The 23766-nt window shown below is 42.2% G+C and overlaps 1 long non-coding RNA gene and 1 pseudogene across 1 annotated transcript; one reads left to right on the top strand and one right to left on the bottom strand.

The window, feature by feature from the left end:
* Positions 1-4786, bottom strand: part of LOC106574367 (trifunctional purine biosynthetic protein adenosine-3-like) — a 34628-nt pseudogene extending 29842 nt beyond the window's left edge.
* Positions 4787-15162: 10376 nt separating this feature from the next.
* On the top strand, positions 15163-23021 carry LOC106574384 (uncharacterized). Its single transcript, XR_001321533.2, has 4 exons — positions 15163-15779; positions 15861-15914; positions 21923-22049; positions 22310-23021. It is a non-coding gene; the product is annotated as an uncharacterized lncRNA (long non-coding RNA).
* Positions 23022-23766: the final 745 nt, after the last annotated feature.

The raw sequence follows: 23766 nt of genomic DNA, 5'->3' as shown, positions 1-23766 counted from the left end.
TCATATTTTTGAAAAATTGAAGTAATATCATATCTAAGGTATTTGAATAACGCGCCACAGGATTCAACTGGCTGTTGAGTAGGTGGGACGCAAGCGTCCCACCTAGCCCATAGAGGTTAAGAAAATCTGTAACTACAGCCACTCCATTAATTCAAATTTAGACAAGGCTTGTTCATTGTTTAATAGGCTTAAAAACAAATACTGACGTTCATTCGGATATTTGATTAATTGTGCCCATCCCTATTAGTAGCTGGGACATAGCAGAGCCAAAAAGAGGTCAAGTGTGGGGGGAGGGGGGAGGGGGGAATTTGGTGGCCCTGTCTAGAAACAACCCCCATCCCCTACGTCAGTGGTTCCCAAACAGGGGAATTTGCACCCCCGGGGGTACTTGGCCAATCCACAGAGTATACTTGAGAAGACTCATGAGGTCATAGGACTACTGGTAAAATGCACACGAGGGGGAACTTCAGGGGTACTCCAGGCAGAGCAACATTTTTACAAAAATGGAACCACTGCCCTAGGTACCCTTTGAAAGACTATAGGTAGATATGTGTCATATTGCTTATTCCTATGCAAACTAGAGGTCGACCAATTAATCGTCATGGCCGATTTCAAAGTGTTCATAACAAATCGGTAATCGGCCATTGCAATCCACGAGGAGACTGCGTGGCAGGCTGCCCACCTGTTGCGCGAGTACAGCATCAAAAGGACCTTGTGGCTGCAAGGAGGCAAGGTAAGTTGCTAGCTAGCATTAAACTTATGTTATAAAAAACAATCAATTTTCACATAATCACTAGTAAACTACACATGGTTGATGATATTACTAGGTTAACTAGCTTGTCCTGCGTTGCATATAATCAATGCAGTGCCTGTTAATTTCTTATCGAATCACAACCTACTTCAACATTGCCAAACGGGTGATGATTTAACAAAAGCACATTTCAGAAAAAAAGCACAAATGTTCCACAAATTTACCTAACCATAAACATCAATGCCTTTCATAAAATCAATACAAAAGTATATATTTTTTAAAGAGATTCATGTTAGCAGGCAATATTAACTTCTCTTGGGTTCAGTGCAAGCAGAGTCAGGGTATACAGTCGTGGCCAAATGTTTTGAGAATGACACAAATATACATTTTCAAAGTCTGCTGCCTCAGTTTGTATGACGGCAATTTGAATTGCAATTAATTGCAAAAGTCCCTCTTTGCCATGCAAATGAACTGAATCCCCAAAAAACATTTCCACTGCATTTCAGCCCTGCCACAAAAGGACCAGCTGACATCATGTCAGTGATTCTCTCGTTAACACAGGTGTGAGTGTTGACGAGGACAAGGCTGGAGATCACGCTGTCATGCTGATTGAGTTTGAATAACAGACTGGAGGCTTCAAAAGAAGGGTGGTGCTTTGAATCATTGTTCTTTCTCTGTCAATCATGGTTACCTGCAAGGAAACACGTGCCGTCATCATTGCTTTGCACAAAAAGGCAGGCAAGGATATTGCTGCCAGTAAGATTCCACCTAAATCAACCATTTATCAGATCATCAAGAACTTCAAGGAGATCGGTTCAATTGTTGTGAAGAAGGCTTCAGGGCGCCCAAGAAAGTCCAGCAAGCGCCAGGACCGTGTCCTAAAGTTGATTCAGCTGCGGGATCGGGGCACCACCAGTACAGAGCTTGCTCAGGAATGGCAGCAGGCAGGTGTGAGTGCATCTGCACGCAGAGTGAGGCGAAGACTTTTGGAAGATGGCCTGGTGTCAAGAAGGACAGCAAAGAAGCCACTTCTCTCCAGGAAAAACATCAGGAACAGACTGACATTCTGCAAAAGGTACAGGGATTGGACTGCTGAGGACTGGGGTAAAGTCATTTTCTCTGATGAATCCCCTTTCTGATTGTTTGGGGCATCTGGAAAAAAGCTTGTCCGGAGAAGACAAGGTGAGCGCTACCATCAGTCTTGTGTCATGCCAACAGTAAAGCATGCTGAGACCATTCATGTGTGGGGTTGCTTCTCAGCCATGGGAGCGGCTCACTCACAATTTTGCCTAAGAACACAGCCATGAATAAAGAATGGTACCAACACATCCTCAGAGAGCAACTTCTCCCAACCATCCAGGAACAGTTAGGTGACGAACAATGCCTTTTCCAGCATGATGGAGCACCTTGCCATAAGGCAAAAGTGATAACTAAGTGGCTCGGGGAACAAAACATCAATATTTTGGGTCCATGGCCAGGAAACTCCCCAGACCTTAATCCCATTGAGAACTTGTGGTCAGTCCTCAAGAGGCGGGTGGACAAACAAAAACCCACAAATTCTGACAAACTCCAAGCATTGATTATGCAAGAACAGGCTGCCATCAGTCAGGATGTGGCCCAGAAGTTAATTGACAGCATGCCAGGGCGGATTGCAGAGATCTTGAAAAAGAAGGGTCAACACTGCAAATATTGACTCTTTGCATCAACTTCATGTAATTGTCAATAAAAGCCTTTGACACTAATGAAATGCTTGTAATTATACTTCAGTATTCCATAGTAACATCTGACAAACATTTCTAAAGACACTGAAGCAGCAAAGTTTGTGGAAATTAATATTTGTGTCATTCTCAAAACTTTTGGCCACAACTGTATGTAGCAGTTTGGGCCGCCTTGCTCGTTGCGAACTGTGTGAAGACCATTTCTTCCTAACAAACACCATCATTAATTTTCCAGAATTTTCCATAATTATGACATAACATTGAAGGTTGTGCAATGTAACAGCAATATTTAGACTTAGGGTTGCCACCCGTTTGATAAAATACGGAACGGTTCTGTATTTCACTGAAAGAATAAACGTTTTGTTTTCGAAATGATAGTTTCCTGGATTTTACCATATTAATGAACCAAGGCTCGTATTTCTGTGTGTTTATTATAATTAAGTCTATGATTTGATAGAGCAGTCTGACTGAGCGGTGGTAGGCAGCAGCAGGCTCGTAAGCATTCATTCAAACAGCACTTTCCCGCGTTTGCCAGCAGCTCTTAGCAATGCTTGAGGCACAGTGCTGTTTATGACTTCAAGCCTATCAACTCCTGAGACTAGCCTGGCAATACTAAAGTGCCTATAAGAACATCCAATAGTCAGAGGTATATGAAATACAAATGGTATAGAGAGAAATAATCGACGCGTCATAATTCCTATAATAACTATAGCCTAAAACTTAACTGTTAATATTGAAGACTCATGTTAAAAGGAAAGCTTTCATATGTTCTGAGCAAGGAACTTAAACGTTAGCTTTTTTACATGGCACATATTGCATTTTTGCTTCCTTCTCCAACACTGTGTTTTTGCATTGTTTAAACTAAATTGAATGTTTCATTATTTATTTGAGACTAAATTGATTTTATATATTATATTAAGTAACAAAAAAAAAAAATGTTAATTCAGTATTGTTGTAACTGTCATTATTACACACACTCACAAACAATTTAAAAAAGGCATAGTTATTTTTTTTGGTCCTCCAATAAATCGGTATCGGCGTTGAAAAATCCTAATCGGTCAGCCTCTAATGCAAACCTTTCTGATCCACCTACTGTGAGTGCCCACAGATACAGCATACCCTCTCGGAATCATAGCCTTAACTATTAGGGTGGGAAATGCAAAACTGACTTTGGGTCACTTTGAAACTATACCTTCATTATGTCCTGCACAGCCTGGCAGGCCTCCTCCTGGTCCTTGGCCACAATGACACCCTTCCCTGCAGCCAGGCCACTGGCCTTCACCACCAGAGCAGGAAAACTGGCCCTGGGGTCAGGGGTTAATTATATTTAAGTTCAGGAGATGGGTAGAAATTCAATGACACAGTGTTAAGATGATACACAGCGAGCAGACTCAAACAGGGACAGACTACCTGGACTAGTCCAATTAGAAACACTGTTTTCTGTAGCAAATAATTTTCCTATGGTGTGCCCTAATGAACATGACCCCCCCCCCAGTACTGACGTGCGGATGTAGCTACAGGCCGCCTGGGGGTCAGTGAAGGAGCACCAGTGGCCTGTGGGGATGCCGTGACGGTCCATAAAGGCCTTGGAGAAACTGTTACTGGCCTCCAGCTGGGCAGCCTTCGCCGAAGGGCCGAAACACTGGACCCCCGCCACTTGCAGGTCATCTACCATGCCTGGGGGGGTGCAGATGAGATTGGAACAAGGGAGAGGGACCAGAGAATGGGAGAAAAGGAAAAGCCTTATATTTGTAGTGCATTGATAATAATTATACATTTAAATGAGTCAATTAAGAACAAATTCTTATTTATGATGACTGCAAACTTGGCAATTCCTTTGTACCTTTACTGTTTCAGATGGCTGAATATGAAATGGGGAAGATAAGTATGTGTGCCACTCACCTGCTGCCAGAGGCACCTCGGGCCCTACCACCACCAGCCCCACGCTATGCTCCTTACAGAATTGAGCCAGGATGGAGTGGTTACTCACAGACACCTCTATGCAGAAGGGGGGGAGACACACACAAATTTCAAATGCAACGGAGTGGCTAAGAGTTTTACTAGATCATATGATTCCTGGTCATGTCAGGTGATCATAAAAGACCCCAGACAGATCATGATATGCGAAACAGTTATGCGTGTCCTTCTCACCAGAGTTGGAGATCTTTCCACAGTTGGCGGTGCCAGCATTCCCCGGTGCAACCAGGACCTCCTGGATGTGTGGCGACTGTGCCAGCTTCCATGCCAGGGTGTGTTCCCGCCCACCACTGCCAATCACCAGCACCCGCTCTGCCATGGCAACTGAATGACAGGTAGATGGAAGAACCAAGCACAAAACAGGCACACGTGATCAAATCACCTCCTCACACCAGGATGGTGCTCATTAAGACATCATGGAACTTTCATATAAAAATTAATTCTGTAGAACAGACATACTTCTCTGTCATGTAGAATAAAGAAACTTGTCAGCTCTATTCAATACATTTCTATCCGCAACCTTCAGAACATTGCACCCTTCTGAATTCCAGCCAGGTTAGTCACTGGGCACTAACAGCGACAGTAAATAAAACAGCTTCTCAAGTCACTTTTAATTTATAATCCATAAAGGAAGCTATTTAATTGCATGTAAAAATGGACCTATGGTCCAGGGGGTCTGCAAATGAGCACCTTACCCAAGGCCTCATCACCAGGCTGCTGTGAAGGATTGGTGACCTTTTGCTGGGGCCTAGCACCTAAATCACCTATTCATATGTCACATTGGTAGGGACACGGCCACCCATAAAAATCTGTCTCCAATTAGTTGTCATTGTGCAAGAGCCCATTCTGTGTAGGGACCCATTAAAAACTGTAATTTGCATAAAAAAAATATGTGGGCGACATATCATGTATAAGCGTGTTAAGGACAGTAGAAACAAGTTGGGGGGGACTAACATGTACAACCCCTTGAATACTGTATGCGTTTCATTTGCCTCAAAGACATTGTAGCTCAGGGATGGGCAGCCCAAGGTATGCAAACCCTTGAGCTACTGTGGCCATCATAATGACTTCAGATTTTTTGTTGGTCCCCACCCGCATCAAAGTTTGCTATCACTGTTGTAGATGGACAATATTGGGGTTGAAGAAGTGGAGGACATGCCTTTGCCCCAATCAATACCCCCTCCCCACACACACAATAAACAAACCAAGGGGTCAGAGTTTAAACCAGTCCTATCTCCCATCTTACTGGAGCAATGTACAGTTGCCAAAAGTTATCTAACGTTGCAGATAGAAATGTGTGAATAGAGCCAATGTGCTTTCTTATACTACATATTAGAGAGGCATGTTTGATCTACATAGCATATTGCTATCTGAATGTTCAATCCTGCTGAACGTGCCCCTGGAAGATCATGGCTAGAATGGATAAATTGTCAAATTAATGTCAGATTTGACTTTTTATGGCAGGTTAGGAGAACTTAAGCAGCAGGCTAGGATAATTAGGTTAAGGTTTGCTTAAATGAAGAAAAAAATAATACGTGAATTTGACAAAAAGCTGGATCCCTTCCTGCCATGAACCGCCCCCCCGGAATGCCCTATAAGCCTCTACAAAATCTAGGTTACATCAACAGACTATCAAATAGGAGCTTTTACATAGATAATGTGAGTAACAGGATGCGCGTGGTTCCCAATTAGTCGACTCGCTCCCTTTGATTGGAAACACGCACTCGTGACTCGAGGCAATGGAACTATTAATTTACAGAGGTTTGAGAACTTTTGGAGAGATAATTTGGCTAAAAATGTACAAATGATTGTCCGCTGCCCATCGCTTTTTTTTTTAATCAGCACAATTGATGCAAGCAGTACTAAAACTACACGGTGGAAAGAGAGCTACTTTTTTACTCAATTTGATGACCAGTGATGGCAGAATGAGCCCACTGGCTACAATATAACAAATGTGGGTGGAATGCCTTCACAAGCAAAGTTAAACTACATAACTTAGATAGCTACAGCAACTAGCAACAACTGTAACCAGTTAACTAAGTTACAGCGTTTGAGTTTAGCCACACTAACGTTTGCTAACAAGTTCATTGACGTATCTATATATTTGCAGCCACATGTAAAAATACTGCGGGAAAAAAATCACCCTCTCGAAATTAGCCGTGTTCTTGTATTTTTATCTAGGTGGACAATATTGGGGTTGAAGAACAATGTTTCTATGATAGTTGTTGGCTATCCACTTTGTAGATTTTTAAGTGCCTAAACATGTCAAATGTATAATTCAATTATCATGGAGTAGAGTTCTTGGTCTAAACAAATTTGGAGTAGAGTTCTTGGTCTAAACAAGTTGATTCCAAGTTGTCGTTAGCATCGCTCCACAATGGTAAAACTGACTCAGTGACCACACGCGCAACACTGCAAGTTCTCATTAAAAAAACTTAGTTGAAGTCTATTAAAGCCAAACGCACATGTGTCGTGGCAAGTTCGTATTTTTGATAAATGCGCCCACGTCCAGATGTATTTTCCTTGCACTCAGCTAGGGGGAGACTATATTGTGTGCAGTAAGGACCGAGAGTATTGCAGCGTTAAAGTGCTAGTCGAAACTAGCAAACTCGTACATTTTCGACTTTATAACAGGTTGTAGTTATACACGTGCCGCGTTCAACCATTTAACAAGTCTGACTTTTCTTAGTTCCAACTATGACTTGAACAAAGCATATCAACTCTCAAACCACGTGGACCCTAAATGATACACAACTGTGTTTGTTTAGCTTTTAAACGCGGGCCAAATAATGGATATATGTAACCTCTATAGGCCATTTATTTAGGTAGTGTCTAGTATAAGGTCTTAAGATAAAGTCTATCATGTACATATCAAGTTTTGTTTCTTGTAAAACATGTTTTAACTTCCTTAGCATGTAGTCGTTTTTTTCATTCAGAGAATCATGGGAGTTGTAGTTTTTAGGCCAACCCTATATTTTTTGCCTGTAGAGCATGGGCATTCAACACTTAAAGGCCCTGCGTGGTCAATCTGGGGTTCTGCATTGGCCGTGCTGCATTTTCGAGGATATGGCCTCTGCAGAAGTCAGGGTATTCATACTTCTTGTTCTTTGTGGAGCAGCACAGAGCTGTTGAGAAGGAAGTTGTTTAGATACAATCTGTTTTTGTCACACTGCTTTCCTTTATCTTGGCCAGGTTGCAGTTGTAAATGAGAACTTGTTATCAACTGGCCTACCTGGTTAAATAAAGGTGAAATAAATAAAAATGTTGCCAAAAAAAATTCAACAGGACCTCCCACCCTCACCTACTGTCAGCCAATCATGCCAATGCAGAGCTATATGGACCCCTCAGCATTGTAAAAGCCAATTTATGCTTGATCCAAAAATGAGGCACCATATGGATGGTGCGATGCAATTGGCGAGCGTCTGGAGGAATGCAGAGGCCACAATGAGTTAAGTACCGCATGGCAGTGTGCCTCTCAAATGTGTTAATAATGCAGATGGCTCCATATAGCTCTGCATTGACATGATTGATTGACCGTAGGGGGGAGGTCCTGTATAAACACAAACTCACTTCCTTGACAACGTCCTTCACAACAGCTCTGAACTGCTCCGCAAAGCAAGTATGAATGTCCTGACTTCAGCAGAGGCCATATCACCGTAAATGATTCAGCACAGCCAATGCAGATGTCGGATTGACCATGCGGCGCCTATTAATCCTTTTACAACATTTTAGATGCTCACGACAATGCGGTACTGAGCTCACTTTGGCCTCTGCGCCAACGGAGGTTCCGTATTTACGTCACCATCTATACAGCGCCTCTGACCACATTTCCGGATCAAGCTTAAATTGGCTCTTACCTTATGAGGTCCGGAGCCTGCTGGTTTTCTGTTCTACTTGATAATTAATTGCAACCACCTGGTGTCCCAAGTCTAAATCAGTCCCTGATTAGAGGGTAACAATGAAAAAAATGCAGTGAAACGGTCTTCGAGTTCCAGAGTTCAGTTTGAGAGTATGTACTTTATTGAGACAAGTTTGTTAAATAAAAGGGAGTTGAATAAAAAGCATGAGCAGCCGCACACCCGTTGACAATTATTTTGTGTAGAGGTTCTGACTAACGGCAAATAAACTGTAAGCTCTGAGAGAACAACATTTTGAGCAAAAAGTTCATTCGTACCTCCCCCCAAATCCATCCATAGAAACCTTTGGCAGGATTGTTGAAAATGATGAAAGTGACCTACTGAAAGACAAACAGAAACACAAATCCTATGATAACCTGAGTATAGATGAGATAATGGCTCTTAAGGACTTTACAATCACATCCTTCGATTATCATGAGAAAATGTGACAAAGGAAGAGGAATTTGCATACAAAACAAATGTGACTATGTGAATGAATGTCACCGACAAAGGTGACTTCTATCACAAACTGAATTATGACCCTACCCTAGAATTCCAGCATAATATCTCATCCACAGTGGAAAACTGTTTGGAATCAGGACAGATCACCAATAAAGAATGAGAATTTCTGTGAAATTTCATAAAATACCAACTTTTTATACAGTGGCAAAATTAATCAAAATAGTGTCTCCTCCCCTTGGTAGACCCATTGTAGCTGCATTTGACTCTGTGATTCCAACATTTCTAAGTTTGTGGAACACCACATTAAACCGATGGTTGAGAATCTCCCATCTTACGTCAAATACAAGACATTAGTCACATGATCTCATTGATAGAGGGCTTAAGGATACCAGAGGGCACCCTGCTGGGCACTTTTGATGTGGAGAGCTTGTACACTAACAATCCACACACTGGAGGCTTGCAGGCACTGCAACACTTCCTTCAGCAGAGAGACCCTACCCTTGCTTCATCCAATGATTGCATCTTGTAACTCACTGAACTGGTATTATCCAAAAACTACTTTGGCTTTCTGTCAGACTTTTTCCTTCAAATTCGGGGTGTAACCATGGGCTTCCACTATGCAAACCTGTATGTGGGACAATTTGAGGAAGCACTCATTTACAAAACAGACACACACCCTACTTTCTAAAACCTTCCTATGGAAGAGATACATAGATGATGTCTTTGTGCTCTGGGAAGAAAGGCAGCAGGAACTAAATGAATTCCAAACTCCGCTAAACGAGAGCTCTGAATATCTCCCATTTACCATGCAGACTGATGAGAGAAAATAAACTACCTGGACTTATGGATCATCAAAGATAATGATCCATTACACACAGACTTATACACAAAGCCCACAGACCGCAATACCCTGCTGCGTGTGGATAGTATGCATCCCCTTCCTCTCAAGAATGGTCTACCATATAGCCAGTTGCACAGGGTTAAACTAATCTGTGGCCACGAGTCAGATTTTGACAGCAATTCTAAGAAAATGACAGATAAATTCAAAATGAGAGGCAACAAGGACAAAACCCTTGATGCTGCAACGATGAAAATATCTCAAAAACCAAGAGAATAATTGCTAAAAACTAAACCGAGGAAGAAAAACAATTCAACAGTGTGTTCAGAGAAAATGAAAGCAATCCTGAAAAAGCACTGGCATATTTTGAAATCAGACAAAACAATTGCACATCTCTTCAAGGAACCCCCACTGGTGGTCTATAAGCATGGTCACAGTATTGGGGATAGCTTAGTGAGATCTGACATGCCCCCTGAGCCCACTCAGACACTCTTGACACGCATTCCGAATGGGAACTATAAATGTGGCTCATGCGCACAGTGCAATAGCACTACAAAAACATACTTCTTCAGACACCCACATATCCCTGTTAGTGGTATCATCTCATGCAAGACAAAGAAAGTAATCTATCTCATCACCTGTTCATTGAGAAAGCCTACGTAGGACAAACAAAAAGACAAGTAAAATAACGCATAGCTGAACACCGCAGCTCAATCAGGTGTAAGAAGACTGACTATCCAATAGCAGCGCACTTTGTTGAAGCTAACCATCCTATCTCTTCCATCAAATACACAGGCATTGAGCATGTTCATCTACCAAGGAGAGGAGGTAACATTGAGATCCTACTACTACAGAGGGAGGCCTACCGGATATCCTGTCTAAAAACATTGACCCCTAGTGGTCTGAAAATTGACTTGGATCTCAGGCGCATCATATGAACAATAACTTTTTATGAACAAGTCCTATAAATTCATACATTATTTCTACGGTTTATCAGCGTACACCCAACATCTTCCCCCTGTTGATGATGCTTATAATGCATTATGGTTGAACCAAAAGATTACATGAAACAAAAATGTAATTAATTTGGAAACAATTAAATATATACAATGCATTCGGAAAGTATTCAGACCGCTTGACTTTTTCCACATTTCCCTCATCAATCTACACACAATACCCTATAATGACAAAGAAAAAAAGGTTTTAGAAATTTTAGCAAATGTATTAAAGATAAATAACAGTCTTTCCAGACATCTTTGATTGGGTTCAAGTCCGGTCTCTGGCTGGGCCACTCAAGGGCATTCAGAGACTTGTCCCAAAGCCACTCCTGCATTGTCTTGGCTGTGTGCTTAGGGTCGTTGTCCTGTTGAAAGGTGAACCTTCGCCCCAGTCTGAGGTCCTGAGGGGTCTGGAGCAGGTTTTCATCAAGGATCTCTCTATACTTTGCGCTGTTCATCTTTGCCTCGATCTGACTAGTCTCCCAGTCCCTGCTGCTGAAAAACATCCTCATAGCATGATACTGCCACCACCATGCTTCACCGTAGGGATGGTGCCAGGTTTCCTCCAGACGTGACACTTGGCATTCATCAGACAAGAGAATCTTGTTTCTCATGGTCTGAGAGTCCTTTAGGTGCCTTATGGTTGATTGTGCTGCTGCTGTAGACAGAGTTTCAAACCGTGCACCATTTCAATGTGCAGGGCACAGGAGGTTGGTGGCACCTTAATTGGGGAGGACGGGCTCATAGTAATGTGGAATGGTATCAAATACATCAAATACATGGTTTCTATGTGTTTGATGCCATTCCATTTGCTCCGTTCCAGCCATTATTATGGGCCATTCTCCACTCAGCAGCCTCCACTGGTGCAGGGGCAAGTAGGCTATTCTTAACGTCACACACATAAGATCAGGGTCTATTCATTAGTGCATACTGTAGCAAAACGTTATGCAATGGAAAAGGAAAATTAGTTGTTCTTATTGGGTAAGTTCTGGGAGTCACTCCCTGTTTCGGTTCATTTTCTTCTGTTTGTCAGTGAATACGACCAAGAAAAGTGTTCAAACAAGGTATTACTGTCTGGGACAGATATCCTACTGTACAGCAGCAGGGACTTGTTCAGGTGGGAGTAACGTTACTGAACGTTCAGATAAAAATGTATTGTGTACAACATGACTGTCCAATATTATAGATAGACATATCAGAATCACTGTTGTGAGTTGTGTCTGAATAGGAAATTGAGTCAGCTCTATCAATTCTATTGTTTCTATCTGTTTTTGAGCGTTTCACCTCACTGAATACGCCTGGGCCACGTTCAGAAGGGTGCAACGCTGTGGGATGTTCAGATATAAATATATTATGTAGAACAGACAAGCTTCTCTTACCTGTAGAATAAGGAACCATGTCAGCTCTATTAATGACATTTCTATCACCAGTTTCCCATCACAATAGTGGGAAGGTCAAAGATGTATTGTCCAATCACAGCAAGATTTTTGGTAATGATGTGTCCACTGTCCAGCCATATCAAAGCAAAGGGAGTTCAGAGGTGTGGAGAAGCTCCTGCCCTCCTGACCACACGCACACAGACGCACAGGTGTGCGCATATACGCAAGCACAGGTGTGCATGCACGCACGCATGCACGCACACACACACACACTCGTCATTGAAATCCTGCTTTGGCAGAACTAAATTTTTTGTGTGCTTTTCTGAGACAAAGAGTGAGAGAGAGACAGACAGACAGACAGACAGACAGAGGGCACCTTCCTCTGCCCAGGCATTACTGACGCATGCCAGATCTTAAAACGCCTAGATAGGTATTTTACATAACACAATTGATGACGTGGCACACAACCATTGGTTGATGCACGCAACATCTGAGAAGGGGAATATGACCAGTGTAACAGAGAGCGGTGAAATCTATCTCTCACCCTCCACATCCAGGGCTTTCTAGCGTGGTCAGACTGGTCGTCTGATAGGCTAGACAGAGGGGCATAAAACTGTCAATCTCAGCAGCACATCCTGATGCACCTCCCGCTCACTCACTGGGACATAGAATGCATAAAGTCACACACAGGCTATTCTCTCTCACACTCACACACACACACACGACTTACCCACATCCAGGGGGTTGGTCATATAGACAGCGTTGGGTCCAACCAAGATGAGTTGGTGGTGCCACGCCAGCTGCGTGTTCATGGTGGCCACAGGCACTGCCCCTTTCTGGATCCACCGTGCCAGCCAGGGTACCAGCCTCACCCACCGGCGTTAGTGGATGGGGAAGTGGTGACCCAGCACACGCCCACCACTGGCCTACTGCGCCCCAGTTATCAGCTGCGCATGTGTGGCACCTGGGAGAGGGAAGAGACAGAGAGGAGGATGTATCACAGGTATACAACAGTGGAAAATAAATACAGAAACCCACAAGCACGCATACATACACACAAACACAGTTGAGAGAGCATTTAGTGGTCATGGTTGAGGGCCTCTGGTCCAGTTAGAGAAATTGTGGTATAATGAGGAAGTTCTAAGGGTGGTCGGTTGTGGTCAGAGTAGACTGCTGGATGAGTGTTGTGGTTGACTGTTGTGTTAAGTCAAATCAGGGTTGGGGCCAAAGATTCTTGTCATAAATTGTGGTAATTAGGTTAGTTTGCGGATGTGGTCAGGTGATTATTATGAAAACAGTGCACGGTTGTTAGCTAAATGGAACATGGACAGGTCAACGGTCAGTATCGGCCTCGCTCCGGGAGACAGGTAATCGGGCAACGGCGCCTCGTTCCTCCTCAGACACGTCCGCACACACCGGTCAGCCGTCTCGGGTGCCACAACGATGCCGAGGGCCTGTAGAATGTCCACTACGGCCGTTGCCCCACAGGCAGATGCTCCTATCTGCATGGTCTGCCTTTCCACTGCCTCTTGGATGGACCATAACATAGCTCCTTGTCCCTGCCTCTCCTCTCCTTCTTTGGGATGCATAGCAAGAAGTTTGTCTGCTTCTCCTCATGAGGATGCACTACCTCCATTTTCATAAGCCACACCTGCTGAAAAACAACTTCTATGATGATCATATTTCTTTTTTAGACTGCATTGCATATTGATACGCTTGACCAATATAGACTTATCAGAATCACTGTTATGAATTGTATAGTTATGTCTGTGAGAATTGCACATGGAGCCTTTTGACATGAACCTACATTTGGGGAATACTGACAAGTAGCCCAATAATAGACTAAAGAAGCCTCACCTTACAGTAAAGGCAAATTGCCTCTGGCAGCCAAAACAGCCAAATACACCATCTAAACGTAAACCGATTCTTAACTGGTCTACGGTTCTAGAAACATAAAGCCCTTCACTTTCATATCACATCAAAATAATTTCACAAATGCAAAATATACACTTACTGTCCACTGTTTTACCCGGTTTTAATATAATTGCAGAATACAGTATTTTTCAGTGACAACACAGGTTTAATCATTAGCCAAACAGTTGCAACTAAAACTAGAGTTTGTACTGGACAAATTCAGGTAGGTCCCTCTCTGATTCGTTCCGTTTGCTTCCGTTTAAGAAACGTTTTGCATCCTTCTTCCGTATACACCAAGGGTTGGAATCTAAAATAATTTTCCAATCGTTTCGTTCTGAACAGAACCCTTTTTTTTGGATCCTTGTATTCTGTCTTCCCCATATGTGGTGTCAGGTTGGGTGGAGAAAAGGTTGGGGACTGTTGAGTCGGGAAAGTAACACAAAGTGCACTCGTGAAGATTTATTGTGTTTCTTCAGTCCAACGGAAGCATGCTTCCCGGACCATGCAACTACGGACAAGAACTGTGACTTGCTTTGTTCTCTGGAGCAGGGCGCCGTTGAAAGGTGTGATAACGGGGTTGGCATTAAGTGTTGAGAAGGATCAGTATTTCATAGTATTACCATGACGACCGGCAAAACAGTTCGTCTTTCAATCACCCACGTGGGTATAACCAATGAGTAGATGGCACGTGGGTATCAGCTTCTATAAACCAATGAGGAGATGGGAGAGGCAGGACTTGCAGCGGGATCTGCGTCAGAAATAGAAAGGAGTTCTATTTTAGCCCTAGGCAATGCAGACGCTCGTTGGCGCATGCGAGCAGTGTGGGGGAAATAATTGAATAACATGGATTTCAAAATTTATTTTGCGACGCTCGCGCACGCGACGTCTGGTCTGGTCAGCATGTTAGACAATGTTTCCGCTGCCATATTGGAAATGACCGCCGGGGGTAATGGACAAAATCTGTAATGGCACTATAGCCCAAAATACATATTTAAACATGTTCTAGCTGTGGGTGAAATTTGTTGGCTGTATCACAAAGGTATTTTTTTATTTTTTTACATAGCTGCTGGAATATGTTCAAAATGTCCTCAATATGGCCCCTATTAAGGTCATTAAGAGTACCTTATGATCAGAATTATTGTCTACCTGTGAGGTTTATTTAGTGGGTAAATAACATTACAAAGTGATTTGTATATTTTCTAACAGGAAATCTGGATGGCAGCCATTTTATTATGATGGCCGCCCTGGTTGACTGACGGGCTTTCCAGACTGGCTCCAAACTTTAGCTAATGTTCCTTAAGGTATCTAGTGTTAGTGTACCATGTTTGGTACTTGTATCATAAAATGGAACAATTATGTCACCTATCCCTGGACTATATCGTAAATTATGCGCTAAAGCAAGCTAGCATCTATGAATGTGTTAACTGACACGTGACCGCGGTAACTATTTACTGAATAGCAAGCTAATCGTATCATCAAGAAGTCCCAAAGAGAAGTCTTCACAAAACCGAATTAATTTTTTTTTAAGGACTCTAACCTTAACACGAACATAGTTTTGCTCAGCTTCCTGATGTCTGCACTTTTACTGTAATTTCAGTGTATGCAATGACAAGAAAAAGTAACTGTTCTGCGTGCTATTTTTAACTTTGATTCCGGTTGTTTTGGTACACCCTCTGCCTGGATTGGATGAGAACATTTCCAAGATGTATTGGTAGACAAATATGTCAATCACTCATAGAACGTAATGAATACATGTCTTGGAGAGTAGTTGTCTGTATTTACGGCAGCGAATTAGAGGGGTGAACACTATGACCACACGAGGGCAGTGATGTCCATTATTTTCCAGGTAAGGCATTTCAAATCACTGGTGACTGTCTGCATAAAAGTTGAGGGATACTTTTAATACTTTCACTTTCATCTTCATCAGACTGACTGTTACAAAAACTGCATTTTGTTCCGGACAAAACATGTTAATTAACAGGTATGTTTCTGCATTTACTCATTTACTTCTGTTCAATGTCATGTGGAGGTAAATTATTTATGAATGCTTAAATCAAGAATAACAGCATTTATGTAGTCAATCTTTAACAATGTCTTGATTCAATTAATGTTGTCATTGAAAGTTGCACCTCTACATTCACAAAGTTTGTGTTTCATTTTAAAACAGTTGTTTATGTATGACAGAGTTGTAAAACAGGCTCAATATAGCCAGTTAAAGCATTATACTGGAATATTGCAGGCTAAAAGTACATTAACAATGTCATTATACAAAAACTTGCATGCATGCATGTATGTATGTATGTATGTATGTATGTTTGTTTGTTTGTTTTGAATTATTGTCTTTATTATCTCCATTATTTTGCTGTAGGTTTAACCTGTTGGGTCTAGGGGGCAGCATTTGCACGTCTGGATAAAAAAAATGTACCCGATTTAATCTGGTTACTAATCCTACCCAGTAACTAGAATATGCATATACTTATTATATATGGATAGAAAACACTCTAAAGTTTCCAAAACTGTTTGAATGGTGTCTGTGAGTATAACAGAACTCATTTGGCAGGCAAAACCCTGAGACATTTTCTGACAGGAAGTGGATACCTGATGTGTTGTATTGACTTTAAACCTATCCCATTGAAAAACACAGGGGTTTAGGAATATTTTGGCACTTCCTATTGCTTCCACTAGATGTCACCAGCCTTTACAAAGTGTTTTGAGTCTTCTGGAGGGAGATCTGACCGAACAAGAGCCATGGAACGATGATGTCCCATTAGACACCTGGCGCGCGAGTTCATGTTGGGTACCCTCGTTCCAATACGTTATAAAAGAGTATGCATTCGTCCACCTTGAATATTATTCATGTTCTGGTTAAAAAAGGCCCTAATGATTTATGCTATACAACGTTTGACATGTTTGAACGAACGGAAATATATTTTTTCCCCTCGTTCATGACGAGAAGTCCGGCTGGCTTACATCATGTGCTAACGAGACGGAGATTTTTGGACATAAATGATGAGCTTTTTTGAACAAAACTACATTTGTTATGGACCTGTGATACCTGGAAGTGACATCTGATGAAGAGAATCAAAGGTAATGGATTATTTACATAGTATTTTCGATTTTAGATCTCCCCAACATGACGTCAGGTCTGTATCGCAACGCGTATTTTTCTGGGCGCAGTGCTCAGATTATTGCAAAGTGTGATTTCCCAGTAAGGTTATTTTTAAATCTGGCAAGTTGATTGCGTTCAAGAGATGTAAATCTATAATTCTTTAAATGACAATATAATATTTTACCAATGTTTTCTAATTTTAATTATTTAATTTGTTACGCTGACTTGACTGCCGGTTATTGGAGGGAAACGATTTCCTCAACATCAATGCCATAGTAAAACGCTGTTTTTGGATATAAATATGAACTTGATAGAACTAAAAATGCATGCATTGTCTAACATAATGTCCTAGGAGTGTCATCTGATGGAGATTGTAAAAGGTTAGTGCATCATTTTAGCTGGTTTTATGGTTTTGGTGACCCTGTCTTTGACTTGACAAAACATTACACACAACTCTTGTAAATGTACTGTCCTAACATACTCTAAATTTATGCTTTCGACGTAAAACCTTTTTGAAATCGTAAAACGTGGTTAGATTAAGGAGATGTTTATCTTTCAAATGGTGTAAAATAGTTGTATTTTTGAAAAATTTGAATTTTGACATTTATTTGGATTCAAATTTGCCGCTCTTGAAATGCACCTGCTGTTGATGGAGTGCACCACGGGTGGCACGCTAGCGTCGCACCTAGCCCCAAGAGGTTAACAAAAGCATGTGGACAGTAGTTGGCATGTTGGTGTCTGTGTGCCCCACTGGTAAGTCTGTTACTATATTCTGCCGTACAGACATTTTCAAATTTCAGAAAATAGTGATTGAGATGGATCATAGGGTGAGAATTCCAGATATGTATTTTCCAACATGGCGCCAGTACAATTGCAGGCTAAGCACCAAAACAGAACAGGTTGCTCCTTGGTATTTTGACCCTTTCTTTCAATAAACCCCAGAAGCAATCCTAGATGTGGTCTCAAATTCAGAATAGCATAATACAATTAATCATACTGTAGCGATCTTTGCTATATGGGCCACATTACAATTCCCACCAAGTGTTCACGACCCAGGTTTGCTTCCCTTCCCCTTGCACACTACATTGGTGTCAGAAGTAGGATGGTGGTTGTGAGGCAATCAGAATGCAAGGCGCAATGTGTGAGGGGGCTGAGTAGTCGAATCACGGGTACGTGCCTTCCCATTCAGAGGGGCAGTGTAATGAGCCTCGCTATATGAGCCACGTTGCAATTCCCACAAAGTGAGTTAACCCTATTGGTAAGATGAGTTGGATGTTTGCCTTTCATGCCAGTGACCCAGGTTTGCTTCCCTACCCCACCATTCCCTACAATACCATTGTTAATACAAAGTAGGCATACAGTCTATCAAACATTGAAGTTTTGGCCTAGGTAGAATTTCATTAACTAGACACAGACTCTGGAAAAGAAGAAGGGAAACCTGACACAGCCACAAGACCACGAGTGTGAAATTCAATCCCAAATACATGCAGTAGTTAAACCACATATGTACCTAGTAAACATGTGGTTGCAGAAAGCACATTATATGTGGTGCCAAGATATGAAGATGTCTTTTTGACATGTTATGTAACACAGACACTAGCCACCATCTCCCAATGAGGTTTTGAGGCGGTACTTAAAAAGCTGTAGTGTACCCTTAAAGATAGGCAAAAGAAAAACTTATCTGAGGAAGTGTAGGGGGAAGTTGCGAATGTACCTGAGCTAAAACTTGTTCACCATCTTCTTTTTAAATGGTGAGCGATTGTGTTTTCAGCACTTTTATCTCCAAAACTCATTTTTGAAAGGCTCTCTCTTGTCCCTTTGCAGCAGAAATATAGTGAGCAATATGTTTGGAACATCGAATCGCAATATGTTTGGAACATCGAATCGCAATATGTTTGGAACATCGAATCGCAATATGTTTGGAACATCGAATCGCAATAAAATCACAGTATCGAATTGTAATACATATGGAATCGTGATACACCATATATACAAAAGTATGTGGACACACCTTCAAATTAGTGGATTCAGCTATTTCAGCCAAACCCGTTGCTGACAGATGTATAAAATGCAATCTCCGTAGACAAACATTGGCAGTAGAATGGTCTTACTGAAGAGGTCAGTGACATTCAACGGGGCAAATTTCAGTTTGTCAGTTTGTCACATTTCTGCCCTGCTAGAGCTTCCCCGGTCAACTGTAAGTGCTGTTATTGTGAAGTGGAAACAACAACGGCTCAGCCGTGAAGTGGTAGGTGACACTAGCTCACAGAACGGGACTGCCAAGTGCTGAAGGGCGTAAAAAATCTTCTGTCCTCAGTTGCAACACTCACTACCGAGTAACAAACTGCCTCTGGAAGCAACTTCACCACAATAACAGTTCGGAGCAGTGGAAACACGTTCTCTGGAGTGATGAATCATGCTTCACCATATGGCAGGACAAATCTGGGTTTGGCGGATGCCAGGAGAATGCTACCTGCATGAATACATAGTGCCAACTGTAAAGTTTGGTGGAGGAGGAATTATAGTCTCGGGCTGTTTATCATAGTTCGGGCTAGGCCCCTTAGTTTCAGTGAAGGGAAATCTTAACTCTACAGCATACAATGACATTCTAGATGATTCTGTGCTTCCAACTTTTTGGCAACAGTTTTGGGAAGGCCCTTTCCTGTTTTAGCATGACAATGCCCACGTGTACAAAGCAAGGTCCATACAGAAATGTTTTGTCGAGATCGGTGTGGAAGACCTTGACTGGCCTGCACAGACCCTGACCTCAACCCCATCGAACACCTTTGAGATGAATTGGAATGCCGACTGCGAGTCACGCCTAATCGCCCAACATCAGTGCCCGATCTCACTAATGCTCTTGTGACTGAATGGAAGTAAGTCCTTAAAGCAATGTTCCAAAATCTAGTGGAAAGCCTTTTGGCAGAAGAGTGGAGGCTGTTATCGCAGGGGGACCATCTCCATATTAATGGCCATGATTTTGGAATGAGATGTTTGACAAGCAGGTGTCCACATACTTTTAGAATCACAATACATATGGTATTGACACCTCAGTATTGTGATAATATCGTATCGTGAGGTTCCCGGCAATTCCCAGCCCAAATCTGAGGCACTTGTGACGCAGCATTTCTCTTCTGTCTGAAATGGTCAAGGGATATGAGACAGGTGTTTTTTTTCTTCTTCTTCCCATTCACCCACAAGGTCTCGTGTGGCTCAGTTGGTAGAGCATGGTGCTTGCAACGCCAGGGTTGTGCGTTCGATTCCCATGGGGGACCAGTATGAAAATGTATGAACTCTGTACTGTAAGTCGCTCTGGAGAATGTAAAATGGGTATTCAACGGATTCTGTGACTGCCCTTAGTGGACAAGAGGTCCTACTCCCCTAGTCCTGCACTCCCAGTAAACAACCCACCCTAGTCTGGAAAAAGAGTAACCACACTGTTGTCAACTACTAGATTGATGACAACACTGTTAACGGCAATGTCAACACTGTGTTGGACCCTCGCTATCAGAGCACAACTCAGCTCTTCCTGAACTTGGAGGTTTGGAACTGCTCCCTGCTCATCGCCAATGTCTCTGTCACAGACGAAGGAACTTACACACATTACTACAAGACTTCCTCCACTCATTTACGCTAATGTTATTCTTACCATCGCCGGTGAGTGATGCCGGTGCCGTTCCCTTCTGTCTGAGTGGTTTTCAATTGCTTTTTTAATGTCATACATGAGAGATTTTGGCTGAATAATAATGAGTAATTTCTCTAGTTAAAATGAGATTCTGCATCGTTTCATTTGACATTGTTCATTTGAATGTTCAATCATCAATTCATTTCCTCATCTCATCACTGCATTAAAAAATAGGGATCTACAGTATCATTATGAAATTTGAGGAAATGTACCATATTTGCAGAGATTTTACTTGTGTTCACCAATCTACAACTCAAAACACAAGTTGTAAATGACCTGGAAACATCCCCCCCTGTGTCCATACCAGCAAACTACAGCACACATCTACAGTGTCCCATCAGTGAAGGAAGCTCTGCTCATGGAACATACCACTGTGAGGCCAGAGAGCGGTATCCTGAGGGGAGGATCTGATCTGATGAAACCAAGATTGAACTCTTTGGCCTGAATGCCAAGTGTCACGTCTGGAGGAACCTTGGCATCATCTCTACGGTGAAGCATGGTGGTGGCAGCATTATGCTGTGGGGATGTTTTTCAGCGGCAGGGACTGTGAGACTCATCAGGATCGAGGGAAAGATGAACATAGCAAAGTACCGAGAGATCATTGATGAAAACCTGCTCCAGAGCGCTCAGGACCTCAAACTGGGGCGAAGGTTCACCTTCCAACAGGAGAAAGACCCTAAGCACACAGCCAAGACAATGCAGGAGTGGCTTCGGGACAGGTCTCTGAATGTCCTTGAGTGGCCCAGCCAGAGCCCGGACTTGAACCTGATCGAACATCTCTGGAGAGGCCTGAAAAATAGCTGTGCATCGACGCTCCCCATCCATCCTGACAGAGCTTGAAAGGATCTGCAGAGAAGAATGGGAGAAACTTTCCAAATACAGGTGTGCCAAGCTTTTAGTGTCATACTCAAGAAGACTCGAGGCTGTTATCGCTGCCAATGGTGCTTCAACAAAGTACTGAATAAAGGGTCTGAATAGTTATGTAAATAAGGTATCTGTTTTTTATTTTTAATAAATTAGCAAAACATTTATAAAAAACCGTGTTTGCTTTGTCATTATGGGGTATTGTGTGTAGATTGATGAGGAAAAACAACAATTTAATACATTTTAGAATAAGGATGTAAGGTAACAAAATGTGGAAAAAGTCAAGGGGTCTGAATACTTTCCGAATGCACTGTATATCCCTTTTGCTCAGAAGAGAAAATGCAGATTATCCATCCAGAAGCGGGGCCACCATCTCCAGCATCTTCCCCGTTCTTGGCTGTGGTTGGAACCATAACGGTGTTAGTAGGGCTGACAACATTACTACTGGTGGTCAAAAGGTGACCGCAATATTACAGCTCAAGTATAAATCAAATAATACTCCCTTATCTTCTACTAAAATTAAATGTTGTAGTTATTGTTGTTTTATTAATACGAAGACATGTTAAATACCCCCTAACCACCTTTTAGAACCTCATTTGTCAAATGATTTACCTACCAAAAGGTACATTTCAATAATTGGTGCAGGTCTCCAGATTACATTTTCAGCTTTGCTCCTCTGTCCTGACCAACTGTGTTTTTCTCTGTTGTCTTTATGCAGTGACCGGCGGCTGCTGATCCATGCTCTATTCACCTATCCTCTCCGTTCACCAAGATGCACACACACAGACCCTTCTGTAGAGTGTCTGGGAGGTGAATAGGCGTGTCTGGGAGGTGCATAGGCGTGTCTGGGAGGTGCATAGGCGTGTCTGGGAGGTGCATAGGCGTGTCTGTCAGGTGCATAGGAGTGTCTGTCAGGTGCATAGGAATGTAGTTGGCAACCTCATCTGATTCCAGACAACCCCTCAAGCTTTATAATTTAAGTTGAGTGATAAAAATGACTTTTGTGGTACTACAGTATGTGGGTAAACTGTCATCAGTATGTAGCTACATTGTTTTGGCTGGGATTCAACTCACTCAGTATTAAAAACAAATACTGTAGGTTGTGTTTCGTGACAGCTCTCCATTTTTCTCTGTACTGATGTCTACTTTGCGAGGATTACAAAGTCATACTTTAGTTAGTGGTTATTGTATGCTAACCTTTTGAATATGTGCATAAATCCTAATGTGTGGCTGATCTGATAAGACAGTGTATAGTGTATGTAACTGAGATTAGGAGGTCATATCATAAAAAGTGTGTTTTTGTCCAGATAAATATAAGAAAACATTTAGATGATGTGGAATTAGATACATCTATCTCAATAGTTGCATTGCATATTGTCCAGAACAGTCATGATTGTAAAGAAGATGAGACAATAAAGGATGACAATTTAAAGGCCACCTGGCTCTTGTCTGCCTCTTTGATCCTTATGCCACATGTAAGTAAAGTAAGCCTTGTCAGAGCCTGTTTCAATAGTGTGAGGCATCTTGGTCTACAAGTACATGTTCACCCTATGGACGCAGGTTGACATTTGTCATGAGTCTTGCCCTGGAGGCAGAACTGAGTGGTTTCCGCTAGATGGGAAGGCTGCCAAGTAAAAATTGTCCATATCATAAAAATCTATGAAAATAAAAATTGGCTTCTTGGTCTTAATTTAGGGTTAAGCATTAGGGTTAGCAGTGTGGACAAGGTTAGGTTTAAAATCATATTTTATGACCGGCTGTGCCAGCTAGAGACCACTCTCCAGAGCTGCCTTCATACTGGAGTCATCTCAATAAATGCCAACCTGCCTATGGACAGGACACAGTGCTGAGTGCAATGCAGAGAGGCATTGCAAAACCCTAACCTTCAAATCTTAGGGCAGACACTAACCACAAGGCCACTGAATTGATTGATGAGTTTGTTGGTATGCCACATGTACCTATCATATTTTATGTTAGAGTTCGATGATGGTTCTTGTTCCTACAAAAGGTCACACCCATCACAACTGATTGCTCAATAGTTCATAGCAATACTCTAATGCCTTTCATAGTGATGATTGATGACCATTATTTGGGCAAAGCAACATACTTTTGTATATATAGTGTATGTGGACACCCCTTCAAATTAGTGGATTCGGCTATTTCAGCCACACCCAT

This window comes from Salmo salar, chromosome ssa16 (genome assembly GCF_905237065.1).
Source record: "Salmo salar chromosome ssa16, Ssal_v3.1, whole genome shotgun sequence".
Classification (NCBI taxonomy): Eukaryota; Metazoa; Chordata; class Actinopteri; order Salmoniformes; family Salmonidae; genus Salmo; species Salmo salar.
Note: the sequence above shows the minus strand (reverse complement) of the source record. Positions and strands in the feature narration are given on the sequence as shown.